The sequence below is a fragment of the Pholcus phalangioides genome, unplaced genomic scaffold (genome assembly GCF_987345545.1).
Source record: "Pholcus phalangioides strain wild (caught in Gottingen) unplaced genomic scaffold, Ppha-v1.0 ptg000016l_1, whole genome shotgun sequence".
Classification (NCBI taxonomy): Eukaryota; Metazoa; Arthropoda; class Arachnida; order Araneae; family Pholcidae; genus Pholcus; species Pholcus phalangioides.
Window position 1 is genome coordinate 10,042,892 of NW_028301609.1, and position 19,024 is coordinate 10,061,915.

Below are 19,024 nucleotides of genomic sequence, written 5' to 3' on the forward strand. Positions count from 1 at the left end.
TGTTCATTCAATGATGTGGAACTAACCTAGGGGTTTTTGGAAATGTACCACCCATCTCGTCTCTACAAAATTAAGTATTATCAGGTCGCACGCGCCGCCACATCATATGACTCCAAGAGCCACATCTGAGAATGTATGCAATTAGCTTTTCAACTGTGGCGACATCTTCGGTTTAACTTTGAATGATAGCGGCAGCGAAAGCCTCCGCGCGCTATTTAAAATCGACCTGCGCATCGCTATCCTAATAACAAGCAAACACATTTGTCAAATTTGACGTAACCATTTCGATAGTGAAAGGGAGTTGATTGATTATTATTAGTTCTCAATGTCTCTCGTTAACTGAGGTATCGGAACCAGTTTCGGCAGCAAATTGCCGTACTTTCAGATTGTACGAAATGCTCTTCGTTTCTATAAACGCGAGTTAATTTCTCTCTCTCTCTTGCCCCCCTCTCCTTCTTCCTTGTTTTGGTTCCTTCTGGCGGAGTGAATTCGCCAAACTATGTTGCTTGCTACTCTCTCTCTAGTTAATTAATCATCTTTGATTAATTAATTACTGTTATTTTGCTGGCTTTGATTTTTCACTTCTGTTTCTAACACTTTACCGAACCTTATAATGCAGGTCAGGGTGATATGATACAGTGAGTGCTTCTCTACCATTTTTTTTGTCCAAAAATAAAGAGAGTCAAGGATATGATTTTTTTAAATGCTTTTTAATCACACGCCGTAGTCGACATGTCTTCTATGATGTCTTGTAAGTGGCACAGAGATCCCCCTTCTTCATCGTATAACACGTATCCGAATATGTGAGCATCATATGCATACGCAGAAGAATTCGCGGTAACAACTCAGCACATCTGTGCCTATTACACTTTGACAATAGCGATTGCATTTCCAACAATTGAATATATTGTCGGCGGAAGCAAAACCTGAATAAATGTGGGGGAAAAAAAAAGAATGTGAGGGTTAAAAATGAAATATTTATTTATATAAATCAATATTGCGAATATATACAGGGTGTCCTATAAGGGGTCATTCAAGTATTATGTCAATAGCGATGTTTAAGGGGTGGGTTTAGGATTCGCTGACTTTTGATGACGTGGGGGGGGGGAGGTGGAGTTGAATGATGCTTACGTCATCAACCACCCATTATTAAAAAATATGAAATATTTTTAATGGCGTCTTACTCGGTGTGCCAAAAACGAGAAAAACCTTCCACTAGTTTGTGGGCACTTGAACTAACATTCTCCCTATTGATAAATCCTCTACAGAGCCACTCTAGTGATCTCTAAATGTTCCGCGAATACTCCAAGTGCTCTAGAAATGTGTCGCGGACCGCTTAAGTGCTCTAGAACTGTGATGCGTGGCGCTGCAAGTGATCCGTAACTATGCCGCGGGTTACTTGAGTGATGCAGAACTGCACTGGGGGTCCGCTTGAGTGTTCTAAAACTGTGCCACATGCCACTCAAGTGATCTCTAAATGTGCGACGGACCGTTTAAACGTTCTAGAACTGTGTCGCGGGTCCCTTAGTGGTCTGTGAATGTTCCACGTGCCTACTTGAATGATCTCACTCTGTGCCACGGGCCACTTGACCGATCTGTAAATGTGCCGCTCTTGCTTATTTTTACAAATTTAGGTTTGAGGTGGCGGGTCACATCAGATAACGAGGGCCACATTTTGTCCGCGGCCCATGGGTTTAGCATGAATGGCTTAGAGGGTGGATGGCAATGAATTTTTTGAAAATAATTTTTTTAGTTCTTAGCCTTCAAACAGCATTGAAATAAATAGAAATTCGTAGGAATAAAATATGGAATTTAATTTAGTCAAAAGTAATGATGAACAAAAATGTTTATAAACGAGATGGAACCCTGGGCCAGGCACGCATCCAGAAGTAAGGGGGGGGGGGAAAGATCGTCTTTCCCAATGGGAAAAATAGGTCTGTGTGCAATACAAGACTATCGAACGAACCTACATAATAAATGGCCCCTCCTGACCCATGACCATGAGTCCGCGCCTTCCCTGGGCTTAAACTTGAAAAACCAGACAGATACCCACGTCAAAGTAGATGACTGGAGTTCAGTGAGCTTCCTCCTCGTGGGAGTTCTATGCGTGGCCGTGTGTGTCTGTCTCGCCATCATGGGTCTCCGGGCAAAGTGATTTTCTGGGGCTCTCATACTTGGCTGGAAGTATATATATGTCACTGCCCAAGCCCGAAATTGGCCAATTCGTGACGGGGCCGGACAGTTCGCGAACTAGTCGGTGATCTCTGGCCAAAGTCTGCTAACAAAAGACATGATTCGGAATTGTTGGCGTATTTTTCCGTGATAATTATGTCTATGCTAGTTATGGTAACCTATCAAACCCCAGTCACTATGCGGTAATCATTTTTTTCCTCCAATATTTGGCAGAGGAAACTATACTTTTACATAATTATTTTTATAGTTTTTCTCGTCGTCACATTGAGCTAATATAATATAGCTGCTGTATACAGACATGTATCACGCGTTGGCGATGAATAAAAAATGGATTTGGCTCCTACCGGGCCGTCGCACATCGAGCATTGGCCAGGGATCTCTGGCCACTTTGCGAAATGGCCGGCCAAGGTTCGAATCATTTTTGCAATTCGGACTTCAGCCAAAACTCTTGGCAACGGTCTACGGAATCGCAGTTCACAGCAGCTCGGGTCTAATGCTTACTTTTTGACTGTACTACTCACATTAAAAATCATGTTTCTTGTTCATGTCTCACGTACCACCGAATACGTGTGAGTGACTGCATGGTTGAGTGAATGACCGTATGAATCATCAAGTGACTGACTGACCGTATTACTGGTCAAGTAAATGACCGTGTGAGTGGCAAAGTGAGTGATCGTATGAGTATGTGAGTGACCGAGAGAATTAAGATACACCCAGGTTTTATCACACGAAGTGATTTACGCACTTTGTCTTATGGGAACTCGGATGCCTCCGGAGATTTATTGAATATTAGAATTACATCGCCGGCTTCCGTGTGAAAGACCAAGTCACTAACTTGATCACTAACACAGTCAACCACTCTTTTGGTCACACATACGATCACTCACCTGCTCATTTGGTCATCATATAATCACACAGTTGGTCACTCATTTGGTGAATCACATGGTCTTTCACCCGCTACTCATTCATATAGAATGAGTCACTCATATGGTCAGGGTCACCGACATATCGGGCAAAATGTCTGAGACGAAATTTCCATATAACCAAATGAAACACGAGATTTTTTCCCCCTCCCGTTACCGTTTGCGTGGCTTTGACTTCGAATTTTTTCATGTTCTCTTCTATATATCGATATATAATCAATATATCGATTGAATTTTCTGCATAATCTAAATAAAAATCTTCCAAATTTTCTTCACCAATACGAAAAGTAAAAAGAGTCAAGGATATGATTTTTTTTAATGCTTTTCAATCACACGCCGTAGTCGACATGTCTTATACAATGTCTTGTAAGCGGCCAAGAGATCCCCTTTCTTCATCGTATAACACGTATCCGAATATGTGAGCATCATATGCATACGCACCAGAAGTCGTGATAACATCTAAGCACATCTGTGCCTATTACATGGTCGCAATAGTGATTACATTTCGCACAATTGAATATATTGTCGATGGAAGCAGAACCTGAATAAATGTGGGGGAAAAAAAAAGAACGTGAGGGTAATAAAATTTATATAATCAATATTTACGAATATACAGGGTGTCCTGTAAGGGGTCATTCAAGTATTACGTCAGTATCAATGTTTAAAAAAGGGGGGGGGAAAGGGCGGTTTCGGATTCGCTGACTTTTGATGACGTGGGGGGGCTAAATGATGCTTACGTCATCAACCACCCATTATTGAAAAAATACGAAATATTTTTAATGTCATCTTACTCGGTGTGCCAAAAACGAGAAAAACCTTTCGCTAGTTTGTGGGCACCTGAACTAACATTCTCCCTATTGATAAATCCTCTATAGAGCCACTGTTGGGATCTCTAAATGTTCCACGGATTTTTTCAAGTGCTCCGGAACTGTGACGCGCGTCACTCAAGTGATCCGTAATTATGCCGCGGATCACTTGAGTAATATGGGAATGTGCTGCGGGTAACTTGAGTGACGCAGACGCGCACTGGGGGTCAGCGTACGTGCTCTAAAACTGTGCCACATGTCACTCAAGTTACCTCTAAATGTGCCACGGATCGCTTAAGCGTACTGGAAATGTGTCGTGGGTCGCCTTTGTGGTCTGTGAATGTTCCACGTGCCTACTTGACCGATCTGTAAATGTGCCGCTCTAGTTTATTTTTACAAATTTAGGTTTGAGGTGGCGAGTCACATCGGGGTGGTCAAAAATGGCAAAAAATCTGCCGACGTAATAATTGAAGGACCCTTAGTCCTAATGCTGTCTTACCAACCGTTCGTCGTAAAGGTATGGTTTCAATTTGAAAAATGTTCAAAATATGGGAAAGAACAGCATTAATGAGGGAAAAGGAGCGTTGTCTGTTAGTTTATGCTTTTTTTTCTTTTCAAGTGAGTTGTGCCGGAAGTGTAAGTGCGTGTACCTAACAGTCTGAGTGCATATATAGTGTGGTGTATGATTTTTCAGTGCTCCCATATCTATATCTCAGAAGTGAAGTGAGTGATGTGTAGTGACTGAATATTGGTACTGTTTGTAGTACTGTTACTCTCTGTGGCGAGACTTCTTAACGGGGAGTTCGGCTCGCATTTGCGCCTCGAAGTTGGGAACTGTTAGTATATGCTGTTCTTTCCCAACTTTTCTCCGAATTTGAATTCAAATATCTCGGCAAATATTGCACTCAGAAACGTGGGATTATTTTTTCTGTTGGCTTCAGATAAAAGAAAAAAGGTCAACTTTCTGCTTGAAAAAAATTTCAAGGACGGGGGGGGGGGGCTTTCTTTTAGATGTCTTCTGTGTTCCCACCGTCGCCACCAGTGGTGAACGCTGAAGTTTTTTTTTGTGGTTCCCAACTTCGAGCCGATCTGCCCGTTAAAAAGTCTCGCCAAAGAGTGCAACAGCCCTACAAACAGTACAAATATCCAATCATAACATTTTATTTACTCACTTCACTTCTGAAATATAGATGGCGGCACTGAAAAACCAGAGACAACACTAGATAACGCGCTCAGACTATTAGGTACACACACTTACACTTCCGACACAACTCACTAGGTAGTAAATTGCCCAGGTCGATACACTTGAGTTGTGCTCGGTTGGAAAGAAAAGATGTTTGCTTTGGAAGGAATGTGGCGGTTGAAAGGCACACACTTCGTTCTACAATTCAAAGATATAATTAACATTTATTACACAATTAAATTTACAGAACCTACAAGAACGAGTGGACCCCGTGGCTGTCTCGTTTGAGCGGCACAACCCAAGTCCAGCTTCACCATCGCGCAGGCGCGCTCTGTTCTTCCTATTACGCGGACAGCGCCATCCAGTGGTGGACGCATGGGCGGAGATACGGGGAGGGGGGAGAGGTGGAGTGTCGACTAATCTAATGAAAACATGAATTGAGATCATCACCGTGTCCCCCAGACTTCCAAGTATATCTCCGCCTATGGGTGGACGATGTCGCCACATGTCCGAATCGTTCATAAAGCTACAACCGGCGATTCGTGGCTGAGGTAAAATAACTTCACTAACACTACTTTATCCACCAATGCCAGAATCGCAATCCAGTTTCGGGAAAATTCAGAAATGAGCTATTAATCGTACACCCTGGCATTTTATAGGACTATGATTGAACTCTCATTTCCAGTGATTTGTTTTGGCTCCCGAGTCGCAGAGTGGTAACATGCTCGTCTTTCTATGAAGGTTTCCGTCAAGATCCACGGGTTCGAATCCGGGCAAGAACATCAGAAACAAGTTCTTCACCTACCGAGCTTAGGGCGACCGCCGATAGATGGTGCCTTCATTTCTCACCCAACTCCACTGGTTGGAAATCGCCGTATGGCGATATATACCTAATCAGATTTGGTGTGCGGCAAAGTAGAATTAGTGATTTGTTTTTCGTGCAGCGTCGTCTGTCGACGGAAATTTGAACTACTTTTTTTTCCTTCCAAAAAAAATTCCTCCTTCGGGAGAAAAAACTTGCATATTCTAATGTGCCAATTCCTTCGGGTTTTTTTTTAATTTTTTAACTATTCAGAATTTATGGGACACCCTGTATATCATTTGTGTTCAGTCAAACAATGAGATGATTCGTATGTCAGTGATTGTGAATTAAAGACATCTGATGCTGCACAGAATGTTTCAGCATGATGAATATTATTTAGTTCAATTCAATATAGGATCACAATGTTAATTAATTGAATAATTAATTTCTCGAAATAATCAAAAGTTTAAACCAAACTTACGGTTGGCCACGAGTACCGTCAATACGAATAGGGCCCAGAAGACAATGAGCTTCATTTTCCTGAATAGCACCTACAAGGAAAGGAACGTATTACTATAATTATTTATGCAGGGCTCTCACTTTTCCAACTTTTTGATAAAATGTCCTACTTTCTCCCTATCAACCAAATTCGTGTGATTGATTTCTGTCGAGAAGGGAATCAGATACATTGCCAAATATTGCAAATGTTGTAGATTGCAATTAATGATTCTACCGAAGCAGAAATTGTATCATTTTTATGGTTATTTTGGAGGGGGTGGGGGAGTGTATGTGGACCATGGTTTATTAATTTTTCATTTTCTTAGTTTGAGTGACCACTTCATGATTTTGGACAGTAACTGACATTCAAAATTATGATCCACATTTGTGTACAGGTGAAACAACAGTTTGCATTACAAAGCAGTTGGATACATAGGCCTAATATATACGTAGAAATTAATACATTTTTTTTTCCTTTTTAAGGCGAGCTAAGTATTTCGATCCCCCCCCCCTTCCCCGAACTTCAAGTTATTCATCTGCTTGCGCCAAAAAATGCGGAATTTCTTCGATGTACTTTACGGGTCCATAACTAATTTTAAAACATCCTAAACTATATCAATTTATGCAGTTGAATATCAAAAGACAATACGGAGACATTAATTTTCATGCTTGAGGAGATATAAACGTGTGAAGTCAATGTTATTGCTTGGATAGCCAACTCAATACTAGGTCCGGCTAATTACTTCATATTTAATTTTCTGGGCGGCTTATATCTCTAAGCGAACTCAATATTTCAAAAATTGAGAATTCAAAGCAATTTTTAAAATCATTGATGTGGCGGAAACCGCAATAAATTTCCGCATTTCTACTGTAAAATCGGCAATTTTAACACTGATTTCTATGGGGGATCATCCTTTGCCTTACCCTCAAAGTGATGCTGATGATGGTGTCTATTCAAAAAGCTCTCATTACTGGGAGAATTGAATAAAGTGGCAAACCATTATAAAGGCATAAATATTATACATATACTGACAGCGTTGAAGAAATGACAAACCATTGTAAAGGCATATACACGTATTAAACGCATTGCTAGGGAACCACGGTAACCAAAGTAAACGTTCGGAAAGCGATAGTTGAGGCCCGAAAACCATTGTTGCCCGGCAGTTTTTTGCCCATTGGGGGCATTTGCCCTGCTCTAACGAAATTTTAAAGTAGCCTATCGTTCAAGTCGGGTTCCATTTGGTATATATGCAAAATTTGGCGACGATCGATTTAAAATTGTAGATTTGTATAGAGAACACACACACAGACATATAGAAAATCAATTTTATATATATAGGTTTTATTGCCTTCTGCATTTTTAGGGCATGCCGAGTCATAAACAATATTTACAATGCTCAGCAGAGAGCTAGAAATGAAAGTGCTTCATTTGTCAAAAACACTGGCATTGAACAGTAACATTTAAACAAATCCCTTTAAAAAAAGTATGGACGACGCAGTAAGACAATCCGGATCACCTCGACTTATTTACATTGGACCCTGTAATTTGCACATTTTGCACTGTGGTGCTTTTGGAAGTGGCCTCGAAAGAGCGCCATTTTTAAGAAAAAACTTACATGTTTTCATAATTTGCCGTGTGTGTTGTCGAAAAGAGTTGACAGACTGGACTGTGGAAGTCTCCAAAAAAAAAAAAAAAAAATGTAATAGATGTGTGAGGGAGGCGGGAAAGAATTATCTGTGGTTGCTAGTACCGTCTTTTGGCCAAAAATTGTTTTTGCAACCAAGTCATTTCTGCCATTTTGCTTTGGCTAGAGTCAATCTTATAGGTAAGGGGTCATCCAAGTATTAAGTCAGCATCGAGGTGGGGGGGGGGGAAGGGGGTTCCGGATTTGCTGACTTTTGATGACAAGGGGGGGGGGTTTGAAGGTTGCTTACGTCATCAACCGCCCTTTTTGAAGATATGAAATATTCTAAGCTGCTTACGAAATTTTGCTAACAAGGGGGGGGGGGGGAAGGGGGTCAAAAATGGCTAAAAATCTGCTTACGTAATACTTGAATGGCCCCTAACTGAAATAGTGCTATGAAATTTTTTTAAATTAAAATTTGTGAGGGTTTTTTTTTAATGCTATGATTATGTTGTCTAAAGGGAGGTTGGGTACCCCCCTTCCTACTTTTTAGTTTTTCTAATTTTTTGAGTTGGAATCCCGTAGTTACGTAATAAATATGAATAATATTTAGTCAAGGAAAAAACACGTATTTTATGCATATAAGGGGGAAGGGCTTCGCAGTACTAGAGCCCAGACTACACTTTGGGATATCATAAACCAGTGGTTGAAGGGTTCTATTCAAAGTAATTTACAGAATGAAATCCAAAATTGTACAGAATGAGAAATCTAAAATAATGCAAAAATTGAATTTCATCCCTACTGATACAAAATATCAATATCCAATGTGTGAATAAATCATTGTGACGTAACAGAAAATAAATTAAAGTTACAATTATAATTACTGACTTTTTTAATTGCAAAACAACACATATGAATACAGATAATATACAAAATAAATAAAGACGACCACAGAATAAAAGCAAAACATACACTATGCAGCTCTTAGGGACCCATTTGGTCGATCCTTAGAGTTAAAAAAAATTTCTATATACAATAAACGGCACCCTCTTGATGTATTTCAGTTGAAATAAATCATTCACTTACAAGGCAAAAGAAACTCGAGAAAAACTCCTTGTTCGGCTGGAGAGTCAAATACAGCTAAATCAAACTTAAGAATATTGAATAATTGAATTTTTCGTTGCATCGTTTAGTTTTATAGAGAAGAAATGAATGAAAAAGTAAATAAATAATGTGGGTATTCTTCTATTTCGTGGAAGAAATTCCGTGTTGATGGGCTATTCTTTTGCAATGGTTGCTTGCAGTCGATGTTTTCGCAATAATCATTGTCTATTATTTCAGAAGAATGGCCTCTGCGTCGAATCATCTACGTATTTGCTAATCGTGATTTGTAATTCGTGATTCAACTGTAGCTTCACGGTGATCATAGTGGTTCACAAACTTTTGTTTTTCCGCGGCTCCCCAGAATAGTCTAAAAATAACTTCATGGTATTGAAATAGGTGCACCCATTAATAAGGACAGTTCACCGCGGCACCCACTTTGAGGACCATCGATTTAAAGTTTTTCGGAATTTGTGTTTCAATGCTTTTACAAATAATATATGTTGTATCTACTTGGGTAAAATTTTCAGTTTTTTGTGTTCAATAGTGTGAAACATATTCTCGCCTCGAACGTCTTGAAGTTGGTCTTTGCGAACGATGTCTAGCTATGGCTCTGAACGTATCTTCAACAATGTCTCTGAACACATCTTCTCCAACAATGTCTCTGAACACATCTTCTCCAACAATGTCTCTGAACACATCTTCTCCAACAATGTCTCTGAACACATCTTCTCCAACAATGTCTCTGAACACATCTTCTCCAACAATGTCTCTGAACACATCTTCTCCAACAATGTCTCTGAACACATCTTTTCCAACAATGTCTCTGAAACGCACCGAGAATACTTGAAACATATCTGTAACAATGTCTGAAAATACATCTTTGTCAACGCTGTCAAAATTTGCCAAACAAAATCACTCGAACACGCCAACGAAGTGTCAAAACAACGTTCTTTGCGGATAATAATGTTTAGATACACATTTTTCCACTGAAAAAGTCTAAAAAAATGTTTCGTGGATGCCTATAAAAAAAAGTTTTTGTGGACAATGGTCTCGAACCCAGTGTCGTTAGAACCAGGCGTGTTGTGGGTGTGCGAGCAGCCATAGTAACTTGTGGCTTGGACCAAGGATCCAGAATTGATTTAAAGAAATCAAAATTTCCTGCCTTAAGATGGAGACGAGTACCCACAGGTTAGAAACACTTCCAACGTCTTTGCTCAAACGAAGCCCACCTATGTTTCTAAATACAATTTTGCCATTGATGACTGTCTCTAAACACATCTTTAGAGACAGTTTCCCCGAAACACGTTGATTATGTCTACAAACACATCTTTGCCGGCGATGTCTATAAACACATTTTTGCATAACAAAAATGCCCAAAAACATGCAAATGATGTCTTTCCCCGCGTTCTTTGTCCAATCTATGGAAACATGTTCTCTGGACCACACACACACAATGTCTCGAAAAATGTCTTTACGGACAATGTATAGGGAAGAACGTCTTTGTGAGCAATGTCTATAACGAAGCCCGACTGTCTCTAAACACATCTTTTCCAACTATGTCAGTAGTAGTAACTGGGCCGTAGAGACTTCTATGGGAGAATAGTAGAGAAATGCGATGTCTCCCAGAGTAGCTTCTACGGCCCAGAAACGCACATTTCACCACTACCTATGTCTCTTCTCCTCCTAATCAGAATATGGCCCGCCACTCTATCTCAACGAAGAGATATAAGCAGGTGGACAAAGACCTGGGCCATTCCAACATTGTCTGGAACGAAGCCCAGCTATGTCTCTAAACACCTCTTTGCCAACAATGCCTGTCGCTAAACGCATCTATGGAAATGGTTACCCGAAACACGTTGACAATACTTGAAACATCTCTTTGCCGATAATGTGACCAAACAGATTTTTGCCTTTGTGGACCATGTCTTGAAAATAACGACTTTGCCAAAAAAAAAAAAAAAAAAATTCTCAACAGACCAAAAACGTTTTTACAACAAGAGGTAATTTTTAAATTGTGTCAAAAAAAATTATTTCATGTTAAAAAATCCTTTCAACATGTTTTGCGAACTCCTTTTTTTTTGTCAAATATAAACTTTAAACGTCTTGCGGGGAAAAAATAGGCCATTAGGGCATTTTTTTGGTCCTGTTTGGACTAGAGTCCAACTGCCCGTGTCCAAGTTGCTGGCAACGGAATGGAGTTTTTTTTTTTTCAGGGGGGAGAAAATGGCAGGAATCGCTCTCGGGCGTCGATGTGTCGCCGCATTTGCGCTTCGGCTGAGCTTAAACAAAGCTTAAAAGGGTTTTTTTTTTTTTCTTTCTGTCTGGGTGAAACATAATCTGGCAGTATGTTGTAACATGCCGAAAGAATCTCTCTTCAGTGAGTGTTTTTAATGCCTAGTTGGAAAAATCGATTTCATTTATGTCTAGGTAATAGTCCCTGCCAAGTCGGTAACCGGGTCAGAAGGGACGCCGAGTGCGAGGGCACCACTCTCACTCAATGTATTATTATTATTACACTTGGATGACAGCCAACAGCAGCTCTGAGAGTTTGAACTCTCAGAGAATGAGGAAGAAAGATTTGTTGTTTTTTTTTCTCTCTCTTCCCAGCCGTATGCGATACGAGAAAGTGGACAGGAAAAGAATATTATGTACATGGAAAAGAAACATTGAGAAATAATCTCATTTTATTAGGCATTTCGAAGGAAAGAAATGTTTCATGAGATCTGTCCATTGCGTGGGCGTTATCTTGAAAGAATGTTTTCTATTTTATGTCTGTGTCTGTCCGATACGGAATTTGGGGCTTAGGATTATTGGAGATGGACAGTCGATCAATGATCTACCGTGACCTGCTGTATATTTGCGTCCACATCCGAAGAATCGGGACTTACGGAAATTAGTTTGTGGAAAACGTGTGGCCGTCATTCTCATGAAATTGGACGAAAAATGAAAAAAAAGTTCTTCAAAAAAATTTTGAGGGGCACTTCTTTTCCTGCTAATAAATGAAATATACCCATCAGTGAAGTTTGTTAGAAATTCGTGGTGAAAAAGAATTCATTTAAATTTAACCATGTTAAGAGATAGGGCAAGTTCGACGAGGCATCTTGCCTGTTTCAACACCTCACTTGATATTTATACTAGATAATCGTAACATGTTCCACCTGTTTTGGCTGCTCATTCTCAACTGGCAGAAGCACTGATACTCTGACCATTTTTTTTTGTGTCTCGTTCCTTTTTTATGTTTTGGGGGGGGAGATTTCTAATGGTATTTGGTTTGTTAAACATCTGGTGCTCTAACCAGATGCACTCCCAAAGCAAATCCTTTTGATGAAACATTACTACTAAACCACACATGCACCTCGTCCACATTTCTCTGCGGAACTTCTAACGAATTGGTACATGTTGAAATGTGCGTGTCCGTGTTGTGAACCTAACGTAAACTTTGTTTCTGTGTAATGCTGGTTATGTGTAGTGTTGCCACCTGCCGTCAGTTTTTCTAACTACGAGTGAAGTGTAATGATTAGGGCTAGGATTTTTATGCCTCTAAAAATTTCTAAAAAATGCTCTATAAAATATGCATTTATGCTCTTAAAAAAACTGTAAATATGCCCAATAAAAAGAAAAAAAATGTCCTAAACATTTTTCCATTCCTATCTCAAATAACATTAGTTTTATCAAAATAATATGATAATGAGAAGTGTTGATGCTGTCTAAACTATTTTCAACCATTACTTATTGTACGAACAGAAATTCTTCATTTTACCAACTAATCTCATTGAGCCAAAAAATTTCCATCCAAATTTCTCTTGAGTAAATTTTTTTTCCTACTAATTCAGAATTAATGTTTTGCCATCTATATGTAAAAATACTTAGCCAAGAAGTGTATTCAGCTTTAGAAAAACACAAAATAAAAAAATATTTTTATTCGATAAACTCTCAAAATTTTCCATACACGCTAACAAATTCCCTCCCATAGTTAATGAGCATTAACTATGTCATCATTCCACATCTTTACAAACACGCCAACAATACTTGAAACATATTTTTGGCCCGCAATGTCTCTAAACACATCTTTGTGGGCGATGCCTGTAAACAAAAATTTGCCAAACGAAATCGCTCGAAACGCTCCAACAGTGAGTCAAAACATCGTCTTTGTGGATAATAATATTTTGAAATACATTTCTTTCTTTGACTATAAAAAAATGTTGACTAAAAAATATCTAATTTTTTTGTGGGCAAAATGCTTAGGAAAAACGTTTCTGCAGACAATGTCTTAAACGAATCCCACCTGTGTCTCTAAATACATCTTTGCCGTCGATGACTGTCTCTAAACACATTTTTCGAAACAATGTCTCAAAACACGCCGACAATGTTTGTGGCGACGGGTTGAGAAACACTGGCATAGACGGTGCTCGTGATTCGGAAAAGAGAAGTTCGAGACCTGTGGAAGATTTTTCGTTTCATTCCGAGTTCTTCCCGAGACATGTTCGAGTCACCTGATTTCTGCACTTACTGCGGAAGTCTTCTTGTCACTGGTAAACTTAGTAGGGGTTTTTCGTCTTCTCACTTTCTTTAAACCTCGTGACCTGCCCCGAGAAATCTCTTATTACGTTCGCTAGCAGCTGTTGACGTGACTGACCACTATAATGGTGTATCGGCCGAAGTTGGTTTTCTGTGGTTCCCAACTTCGAGGCGAGAATGCGAGTCCTATCTTCCGTTCATCCGAACCCCCCCCCCCGGTCAGCAAATCGGTAACCCCCTGTCATCTATGCTGACGTAATACTTAAATGATCCCTAATACCCCTTAGTCTGCACCTGCTTAAAAATTGGATGTAAGCCTACTTCATTGAAAAAAGATATGGCATTTTGAAGGGATTTCAGTGATTTCTATTCTGCCGCTTGAAGGGTTAAAACTGAATGTCATGTCGAGTCATGTTTGGGTCACCTAACTTCTTTATTTTTGATTCAAATGTGGAATTTTTTTACGTCATTGGTAAACTTCGTAGAATTCCCGACTCGATAGTCTCTTAAAATGCCTTATTTAAATCGAGCATCGAATCGGTAATGCATAATAATTCGATCTGGATGATCTCCCTACAACAACGGATACCATAAAGATGCTCTTCTCTTCCAAATCTTCTTATTCGTCTGCGGTGAAGAAAAAGACGAGCATTTGTTCGAGGATTAATCGGGAATTCAAAGAATTCCACCGGTGAAGAAAACAACTTTCACCTTTGAAATCTCGTATTATACGCGTACGTACGTTTCTTTTACTCTTTCTTCTTCCCGCTTCGTAAGAAAAAACAACAAGACGTACACCGGCATCTTATAATAAGGACCACATCATAAACCAGCCGTTGGGCTAGCTACCAGTTCTGGTCATTACGTCACTGCGTACGTACGCACGCTGAAGATACGCAGGTTGGTTTTTTTTTTTCCCCGCCACCGGCAACCGACTCAGCCGTCGCCTCGGGCTGAAGATTCTCATTCTTTTCGTTTTTCGTAGGTGAAGGATTTCCATTTTGGAAAAACAGGTTCACCTGTTAACGATTGTTGCTTCTTATTTTTCTTAAACTGCTGACACACAGACACGGTGAATGCGGGTTGTGGAATCGGTGACAACACAGCCATTACACGCATGCAAGAGAGACTGATGACTCCCTGCTGCTGCTGCTGAATCCTCCATTGGTTTAAAAGAAGGGGTTTCGTCATCGTCCATGGGGTTGGTGGTTTATTTATTTTTTTTTTTAATATTTGCCGGTGACGTGCTTTGCTTTGCGTGGGATGTTTATGACCATTTTATTGCATCCGTCGCGTCACGTTTTTTGTATTTTTTTTTTTTAAAGAGTGAATTTGTGCGACTGCCATGACTATAACTTTCCAGAATGAAAGCCGGTTTTGTATCAACGTCATCATATTCTTGTTTAAAAGAAATCAGGCTGTGGAAATTCGTCTGGGACAGTTATTCACAATTTCAGGCACGCAACCGGCAGAAGAGAACCAAGTGTGGGGGGGGGGGGGGAGATTTCCTTTCCGCATGTTCAACGATACACATACTTCTTGCACATTTCAAGGGCGTACAAAAGACTCGTACGTATTTCAAGGGGTACGAAAGCCGTCCCCTCATTTCAAGGGGGTAATAAAATTTCCTGCACATTTCGGGGGGGGGGGGAGAGGTTCAAAAGCCTCCTACGCATTTCGAGAGTACAAAAAACTCGCGCATTTCAAGGGAGTACAAAAGACTTGCACAACATTTCATGGGAGTACAAAAGACTCGCGCATTTCGAGGAGTACAAAAGCCTCTCACGCATTTCCAGGTGTACTAATTTTCACATGTCTATTGATCAGCAAGTCTCTTTCGCTTGCCTAGTGATACGCAAGTCTCCTGTGCGTTTCTAAGATGCACAAACCTCCTATGCATTTCATGGGTTATGCACTTTTCCTGCAGCATCTCAGATTGAGCAAGCTCCGCATTTGTAGAGATGCGCAAGTCTTAAGGTTATTTCGTCTTCTACACTCATTTCTGGAGGTGCTCAAGAATTCTGCACATCTCAGGAAAATACGCAAGCCTCTTAATTCTAAAGGTATTTGAATCACATAAAAGTTTACAAACCGTTGGTCTCAGAACAGTGTTTGCCAAAGTGAGGTTAGAGGACTGCGGGGTGGGGCGATAGAATCTAGAGATTCGACACTGGAGAATTATTGAATTATACTAAGAAATTGAGTTTTGTGGATGTTATGCCGAAACTAATATTTGTGAAGAAAAGTGATTTGTCTCCTCCTGGAATTGAACCCGACGGGTCCTTTTGCATACCGGGCAAGTGTGCAAACCAATGCACCAGAGAGACACTTTCCAATTCCTTACAACACGCATGAATTGTCATGATGTATCTAAAGAGCAATGCATTAATAAATCTATCTATTCAACGCTATTTAGATTTTATAAACCCATTTATCATATAAGATGCAAAACGATTTTGCCCCCCACTCCCAAGAATTTTCTGGAATGAGCCACCACTGACCAAATAATTACATAAATAATTGTCATATATTACTAGGTCTATTATATTTATGTAGGCTACAGCATATATAACTTGCTTTCCTCATTCTCCATTATCATAAACACGAAAAACCTTGAAAAAACCCAGGTTTTTTGCCAACCCTGAGTGAGACAAGTTTGAAAACTCTGGTCTGAGAGAATCGAACTCTGACCCTTTCGGGAAAGAGGCCACAGAGCCTCAACCTTGCTACTACTACTACTACTATATAACTTCTACCCATCACTAAGTGGACGTTTATATTATCTGCACACCTCGCGCTGGAGGAAACCTTAACAATAAATTATAGGATGTTCCATTTGCCCCCACACGGAGTTGGATGTTTATGGAACTAGTATAGGCTACTGATGAGGGGGAAGAGGTATCTGACGAGGTGATCAGATGATGATAATGAAGCGGATTTTTCCAGCTCGGGAAGTCCTATAATTTTCGAGATTTCTCAGACAAGGAATAACCCTCGTGGTTTTCCATTGGTTGGTTCGAGATATATATGTTTTTTAAACATTTTTCAGCGATCGAAAACAACGAAAGTTTCTTAACACCAGCAAAGAATTTCTTCCACAATCAATCAATGGGTTTCCAGAGAACGCGACTTGACTTCCATCAAACCGAGTTCGATTCTTTTTATTTGTTTAGCAACTCGGCCGTGGTAGAGAAGTAAATCAATCAAGAGAGAGAGAAAACCTTGATTGATCGATGTTGGAAGCATTGAAGTTTCTTTCAATGGGGGAAATATAAGAGGATGTGTTTTTTTCTTATTTTCCCGTTTGATGAGATTTAAGAAATATCGAGGTTTGTATGAGAGTTTACCCTCTGTGAGTTTTTGAGTTTGGATTGACTTGAGTGTTCGTGGGGGGAACGAAATCGGTAGGAATCGATTGTTCGTTAGCCGTTCCGTAGTGTAATGTTCGAGAATCATCGTTTCACAGAACGTCATTTGAAAATCCATTGCTCAAAACCGTAGTTATCCTGGATATCATTTCAAAATCTGTTGCTGGAAAATTGAAAACCGTAGTTATACAGTCGAATCCCGTTATAACGAACTCCAAGAGACCGCAGAAATCACTTCGTTTTAACGAAATTTCGTTATAAAGGAATTCCAGGTTTTTGCATTGTTCCTATGGAAAAATTTGCTGGAGATTAGAAAAGTGTTCGTTAAAACGAGATTTTTTCGCTATAACGGTATTCGACTGTATATATATGCAGGCCGTCATTTAATAATCTGAAAATGAAGCGCGTAGTTATTCATAATGTCATTTTTTAAAGTCTATTGTTTAAACCTTTAAACCCATAGTTATCTAAGACGTCATTTAAAAATCTATTACGGAAAATGAAAACCGTACTTATCCAGAACGTCATTTTTTAAATGTGTTGTTTGACGTCTTGGGTATAGCTATGGTTTTATTTAAAAATATATTTTTCAATACTTATCCTGGATGTCATTTACAAATGTATTGCTGAAAATGAAAACCATTGTTATTCAGGACGTCATTGTATAATCTGTTGTCCGTCCATAATCCAAGACGTCATTAGAAAATCTATTGCCGAAAACCATTGTTGTTCGGGGCACCATTTAAAAATCTATTGTTGAAATACATTGTTGTTCAGGGCACCATTTAAAAATCAATTGTTGAAAACCATTGTTGTTCAGGGCACCATTCAAAAATCAATTGTTGAAAACCATTGCTGTTCGGGACACCATTTAAAAATCTATTGTTGAAATACATTGTTGTTCAGGGCACCATTTAAAAATCTATTGCTGAAAACCATCGTTATCCAAGATAATTGATAAAGTCAACTATTTAAATACCCAAAAGGTTTTCTTTAGAACTGAACACTGGAAGACAAATGTTATCTAGGAAGTTATTTGACTATCCCTGTGTTATTCAAAAGTAATCATCCAGAATGTTATTTGGAAGTTGACTGGTGGGAAAACAATCCCTAGGACGTTTATTAAACAATTATTTCGATTAAAAAAAATCTTGACATCATTCGAGAATCATTTGCCAGAAAAACATTGCAATCTATCACGTTATCCATTGTACGAAAATCAATCGTTCAAAAACATATTTTTAAACGTCACTTTAATATGCATATGTTAGACGCTATTTTAATGATTAGGGGTTAAAAGCGGACGAGACATATGCGGACATGTCGGAAATCGGGACATATGCGGACATTTTATGTTTACCAATAATCAAACGTTACTGGCGAGTAATTCTGGCGAATTTTAAGGTACGTTCTCTGGTCGCGATCGGGTCAAAATCGGACATTTTATGTTTACCAATAATTTAACACTTATTGGCGAATGATTCTGGCGATTTTTCGAGCTACATTTTCTAAATGTGTTTAATGGGGGGGGGGGGGGGATAAGTTCTTGGAAAGTTTGAAGAAGAATCAATATATGTCGGCTGCCGACCCCATGGGAGATTGTACTATGAAGAAGAATGAATTGACTGAGAGCTGGGAGGATTAGAGTCAATTGTCGCCTTGTTTTCTTCTGAGAAACGTCGTTTTCTAACATTGCCGTCCGTACCTCCAAATAAGAATCTTATCCAGCCCATGGATAAAAAAGTAATTTTAAAACTTTCGAAGGTTTAAATCAAAGGACTTTTAAGAAGGTGTTTTGCAATAATCTCTGCCTCAGAATTAACAATCGCTGACTTCTGCAAACATAATTTAATACACTAATACACTACATTCCTCATAATTTTTATTCATGAAGCTTTGCAAAAAGTGACTTACACAGGGACGCCGTTATCAAACACGGGGTCATCTCAAAAATTTCGAGGCATCAAAAATGTTTAGGACACCCTTAGCCCCTATTTTATATAT

The 19,024-nt window shown here is 39.4% G+C and overlaps 1 protein-coding gene and 1 long non-coding RNA gene across 2 annotated transcripts in view; one reads left to right on the forward strand and one right to left on the reverse strand.

Annotated features, from left to right (window-relative positions):
• The window catches only part of LOC149075023 (Krueppel-like factor 7), a 178,027-nt gene that overhangs the window by 97,686 nt on the left and 61,317 nt on the right, over window positions 1–19,024 (forward strand). The window lies entirely within an intron of this gene.
• Window positions 676–9,149, reverse strand: LOC149075024 (uncharacterized). Its single transcript, XR_016194322.1, has 3 exons — window positions 9,117–9,149; window positions 6,389–6,458; window positions 676–926 (listed from the first exon to the last, which is right to left on the reverse strand). It is a non-coding gene; the product is annotated as an uncharacterized LOC149075024 (long non-coding RNA).